The sequence below is a fragment of the Dioscorea cayenensis genome, chromosome 7 (genome assembly GCF_009730915.1).
Source record: "Dioscorea cayenensis subsp. rotundata cultivar TDr96_F1 chromosome 7, TDr96_F1_v2_PseudoChromosome.rev07_lg8_w22 25.fasta, whole genome shotgun sequence".
In the NCBI taxonomy this organism is placed as follows: domain Eukaryota; kingdom Viridiplantae; phylum Streptophyta; class Magnoliopsida; order Dioscoreales; family Dioscoreaceae; genus Dioscorea; species Dioscorea cayenensis.
Genome location: NC_052477.1, coordinates 19,290,218 through 19,296,174, shown reverse-complemented (window position 1 = coordinate 19,296,174; position 5,957 = coordinate 19,290,218). Strand labels below are relative to the sequence as shown.

At 43.5% G+C, this 5,957-nt stretch overlaps 2 non-coding genes across 2 annotated transcripts; both read right to left on the bottom strand.

The window, feature by feature from the left end:
* Nucleotides 1–688: 688 nt before the first annotated feature.
* LOC120266045 lies at nucleotides 689–795 on the bottom strand. Its single transcript, XR_005537889.1, has one exon. It is a non-coding gene; the product is annotated as a small nucleolar RNA R71 (small nucleolar RNA).
* Nucleotides 796–4,362: 3,567 nt separating this feature from the next.
* LOC120266084 lies at nucleotides 4,363–4,468 on the bottom strand. The gene has a single exon (XR_005537927.1). It is a non-coding gene; the product is annotated as a small nucleolar RNA R71 (small nucleolar RNA).
* Between the last annotated feature and the right edge of the window lie 1,489 nt (nucleotides 4,469–5,957).

The window sequence follows — 5,957 nt, the reverse complement described above, 5'->3', positions numbered from 1 at the left end:
TTATACGCATATTCGGATGTGTCTAGTTTTTGGCGCCGTTGCCGGGGAGTAGGCGTTTAAGGATACTTTGCACTTTGTTTTCTCAGATATTCATTCATTATATTTCATATCTCCTTTTCTATCATCGTTCTTATTTTGTTTTCTTTCTTTTGTTGCAGCTCCAGGTTATGACCTGAGGGAACCTCCCCATACTGATTGAAGGAGATTCCGAGCTTGAACGTACACTTAGAAGAAAAGGGAAAGAACCTGTGTAATAAAAATCTAATCTAGTTGATTTGGAAGTAGAAGAATCTGAAAACATGGCAGAATAGAATGAGCGGTAGCAGATATTATCCGATTATACCAGACCTTCAGTATTAGGGACACAATCGAGCATTGTGCGTCCCCCGATTATGGCTCAAAACTTCGAGCTGAAGCCAATATTCATCCATATGTTGTAGCAATCCACACAGTTCAATGGTTTGGCCAATGAGGATCTAAACAGTCATACAGAGAACTTTCCCGATGTGTGTGATATGCTGAAGATAAATGGGGTACGGATGATGCAATCAAGTTGAGAGCCTTCCCATTTTCCTTGAAAGGGAGAGCGAAGCAGTGGCTACACTCATTACCTAGAACATCAATTACCACATGGGAGGAGATGGTAGAAGCTTTTCTTGGCCGTTATTTCCATCCCAGAAAATCTGCAAAGCTTAGGAATGAGATCTCATCCTTTGTATAATTGGAATTGGAGTCTCTATTTGAGATGTGGGAAAGGTTCAAGGAGCTCCTGAGAAAGTGCCCACAACACAGATTCCCAGAGTGGATGATTGTTCAGACCTTTTACAACGGTCTAAATCTGAGTAGAAGGTAACTCTTGGATGCAGCAGTAGGAGGTACCTTAGGTAGCAAGACCCCTGGTGAGGCTCGTCAATTAATTAAAGAAATCGGGTTAAACAACTACCAATGGAATGTCAGGGAGAAGAAAAAGGTAGCCGGTCTCCATGAGATAGATGCAGTGACTTCTTTGGCGGCTCAAGTGGAATCATTAAGTAAGAATTTAGATCCTCTAACTTCAATAGAGTAGCAGCCGTGATTACTTGCATCGGGTGTGGTGGAGGACATGCTCCCTCCGATTGCCCAAAATCTATTGGTGATGCATCTTCGGTTGAGAACGTCGATTTTGTGGGTAATGGCATGAGGAATCAAGGAAATCCATACAGTAATACCTACAATCCGGGTTGGAAGAGTCATCCCAATTTCTCGTGGAGCAAGCAAGGTCCACAAAAGGCCATAGGGCCACCGGGTTTCCAACAACAACAACAAGCCCCAAACATGGAAAACAGAGTTTCAGGTTTGGAGACCTGAATGAACGATTTGGAGAAGGCCTTAACTAGGTTTATGCAATCATCAGATACAAGATTTCAATCAATTGAGGCTACACTTCGCAACCATAGCGCCTCTTTGCATAATCATGAAAATCAAGCGGGGCAGATTGCTAAGTCTATATCGGAAAGGCCACATAGAAGCTTACCGAGTAATACCGAGACCAACCCTAGAGAGCATGTGAAGGTGATCACTTTGAGAAGTGGTCGTGACGTTGAGGGTAAGTTTCCGTGTGAGAAGCCAAATGAATACGCACCCGAGGTTATAGAGGTTGACAAGGGAGCAAGCAAAGAGAAGGAGGTGGCACCCCCACCTTTGACGCCAAGAATCCCTTATCCCTCTAGATTGAAGAATGACCAAGGGGATGAACAGTACAAGAAGTTCCTGAGTTTGTTCAAACAACTCCACATTAATATTCCTTTTGTTGAGGCATTGGCTCAAATGCCTAATTATGCAAAATTTGTGAAAGACTTGTTGACCAACAAAAGGAGGTTTGAGGAGAGTGCTTTGGTGATTTTAGATGAATCCTGCTCGGTGATTTTGCAAAAGAACATACTAAACAAGAAGAAAGACCCGGGAAGCTTCATCATTCCGTGTAATATTGGCAATCTAGGTGAAAAAATAGCATTGGCAGACTCAGGGGCCAGTATCAACATTATGCCATACACCTTCTTACAAAAGCTAGGCTTCGGCGAGCGTAGGCCTACTCAGATGACTTTGTAATTGGCAGATCGAACGGTGAGACATCCGAGGGGTATCATCGAAGATGTGCTTGTTAAGATAGACAGCTATATATTTCCTGTAGACTTCGTAGTGCTAGACATCGTTGAGGATGCGGATGTACCCTTGATACTTGGGAGGCCATTTTTGCGGACTTACAAGGCATTGATTGACATAGACGGCGGAGAGCTAACTTTGAGAGTTGGAGATGACAAGCTCACATACCACCTTGCTGAAGCCAAGCGGCATTCTCTTGATTTCGATGATACTTTGTATTTTCTAGATGCTACTGATGAGATTGTTGGTTAATACATGTAGGAAATATTCAATCCGGATCCATATAAAGGCTTGTTCGACCAAGAGAAGGACAATGAAGAAATAATGATGCTTGGTTTGAAGGAGAAGTACAATCTACCCCGGGGATCTTGAAGAAGGTGCTCCGGAAATTAAAGCCGGCCGAGAAACTTGAAGAACAGAGAATCCACACGGGCGTGTCTAAATTCCACACGCTCGTGTGAAAAATCCACAGGGGCGTCCACAGGGGCAAGTGGATCCCCGATTCCAGCCCTATTTAAAGCCGATTCAGCCCCGATTTCAGTATTCTTTTCTCCATCTTTTCCATAACTTGAGGGAGGGTTTCGGCAAGGGTTTTGAGAGGTATTGGCTAGGGTTTTGGAGAGGTTCTATGGCTCCGACATCATCATCTCTTTGGAATGTATTCATTTCTTTGAATCTCTTTATTATGCTTTCAATTAATTAATGTTTATTGTGAGTTCCAACTTTGAATGCTTGATTGTGTGGATACTCCCCTAGAGTGACACTAGGGTTGAGAGTTCTTGTTGGTAACCTTGTGAGTGAGTGACACACCACGAGTGTTAGAGAAAGCTAGGTTGGAGAGGGTTTAGAGGGTTAGTCGAGAGGTATAGGAGCGTCCCCTTTCCCCTCCGATGTGTTAGATTCTACCTCTGTTCCTCGAGTTCTTTGTAGCTACAATAGAGTTAATGGTCTAAGGTATAACCTTCCGCTGGGGCTTAGTTGCGGGTGCAACAGAGTGAAGCACAGAAGTGATCTTAGTATCTAGGGCTTAATTGTTGTTAGGGACCTTCCACCTGGACCAAAGGGTTAGGTCTACAATTAGGAAGAGATTTATCACTTGGAATCCCTAGAACTTATTGCAATTCTATGCAAGTGCGAGATTGAGAGGTTATTCAATCTCTCCTCTGGGACATGTATAGAGTTAGGCATAGTTGACCTTAGATTTGGGATTATGTAATTAAGGATTTCCACGACTCACTTGCATTGATTAGGAAGCATAATAGAGGGTTCTTGCACTTAAAATGATTGTCCTAGGCGGAGCAATATCCGGGTACCCCATTTTTATCGATTGCCTTACCTTCTCCTTTACTTGTGCTCTCTTACTTGTTGTTTTTACTTTTGAGAATTGAATCATTGTCACTTATATCACTATTCATCTTTCACATAGCTAAGAAGCGAATTGAGTGTTTTTATTCCCTACTCCCTGTGTATATGATACCCACTCATCCGGGATTATTATTTCGACAAACCCATGCACTTGTGGGATATACGCAAGGGGATCTTGTCAAGTTTTTAGCGCCGTTGCCGAGGAGTAGGCGTTTAGAGCTACTTTACATTTTGTTTTCTTAGCTATTTCACCATACATTCTATTTCATATCTTCTTATTCTATCATCGTTCTGATTTCTTTTTCTTTCTTTTTGGGTGCAGCTCCAGGTTATAACCCGAGGGAACCCCTCAATATTGATTGAAGGAGATCCCGAGCTTGAACGTACACTTAGAAGAAAAGGGAAAGAGCCTGTGCAAGAACAGTCTAATCTAGTTGATTTGGAAGTGGAAGAATCTGAAAACATGGCAGAATAGAATGAGCAACCGCGAACATTATTCGATTGTGCCAAACCTTTAGTTTGGGGACACAATCGAGTGTTGTGCGTCCCCCGATTACAGCTCAGAACTTTGAGTCGAGTCGACATTCATCCACATGTTACTGACTAATCCGACAGTTCAATGGTTTGGCGGATGAGGATCCAAAACAGATCATATAGAGAGTTTTCTTGAGGTGTGTGATATGCTGAAGATAAACGGGGTGACAGATGATGCCATCAAGTTGCAAGCCTTCCCATTTTCCCTAAAGGGAAGAGCAAAGCAGTGGCTACACTCATTACCTAGAGCATCAATTACCACATTGGAAGAGATGGTAGAAGCTTTTCTTACCCGTTATTTCCCTCCCGGAAAATCTGTGAAGCTTTGGAATGAGATCTCATCCTTTGTTCAATTGGAATTGGAGTCTCTATTTGAGCCATGGGAAAGGTTCAAGGATCTCCAGAGAAAGTGCCCGCAACACGAATTTCCAGAGTGGATGATTGTTCAGACCTTTTACAACGGTTTGAACCCGAGTACAAGGCAACTCTTGGATGTGGCAGCAGGAGGTACCTTAGGTAGCAAGACCCCCGATGAGGCCCGTCAGTTAATTGAAGAAATGGGGTTAAACAGCTACCAATGGAATGCTAGGGAGAAGAAAAAGGTGGCCGGTCTCCATGAGATAGATGCGGTAACTTCATTGGTGTCTCAAGTTGAAAATTTGAGTAAGAAGTTAGATCTTCTAACTTCAAATAGAGTAGCAGCCATGATGAATTGCAACGGGTGTGGTGAAGGACATGCTCCCTCTGATTGTCCGATCTCTATTGGTGGTGCATCTTCGGTTGAGAACGTCGATTTTGTAGGTAATGGCATGAGACCTCAAGGAAACTCATATAGCAATACCTACAATCCAGGTTGGAAGAATCATCCAAATTTCTCATGGAGCAATTAGGGTCGACCAAAGGCCATTGGCCACCGGGTTTCCAACCACAACAACAAGCCCCGCATGTGGAAAACAGAGTTTCAGGTTTGGAAACCCAAATGAATGCTTTGGAGAAGGCCTTGACTAGATTTGTGTAATATGCAAATACAAGGTTTGAATCAGTTGAGGCCGCACTTCGCAACCACACCGCCTTTTTACATAACCTTGAAAATTATGTGGGGTAAATTGCGAAGTCTCTGTCTGAAAGGCCACATGGAAGCTTGCCGAGCAATACAGAGACCAATCCTAGAGAGCAAGTAAAGGCGATCACTTTGAGAAGTGGTCGTGAGGTTGAAGGTAAGCTTCCGAGTGAGATGCCAAAAGAACACGCACCCGAGGTTATAGAGGTAGAAGAGGGAACAAGCAAAGAGAAGGAGGTAGCACCCCCACCTTTCAAGTAAAGAATAACTTATCCCTCTAGATTGAAAAATGACCAAGGGGATGAACAGTACAAGAAGTTCCTGAGTTTGTTCAAGCAACTCCACATCAATATTCCTTTTGTTGAGGCATTGGCCCAAATGCCTAAGTATGCGAAGTTCTTGAAAGACTTGTTGATCAATGAAAGGAAGTTTGATGAGAGTGCCTCGGTGATTCTTGATGCTTCATGCTCGGCGGTGTTGCATAGGAACATGCCGAACAAGAAGAAAGACCCGGGAAGCTTCATCATTCTGTGTAGCATTGGCAATATGGGTGACGAAATGGCATTGGCGGACTCAGGGGACAGCATCAACATCATAACATACACCTTCTTCCGAAAGTTAGGCTTAGGTGAGCCTAGGCCCAATCAGATGACTTTGCAATTGGTGGACCGAACAGTGAGACATCCAAGGGGTATCATCGAAGATGTACTTGTCAAGGTGAACAAGTATATATTTCCTGTAGACTTTGTGGTGCTAGATGTCGATGAGGATGTGGATGTACCCTTGATACTTGGGAGGCCGTTCTTGCGGACTTCCAAGGCATTGATTGACATGGACGGCGGAGAGCTAACTTTGA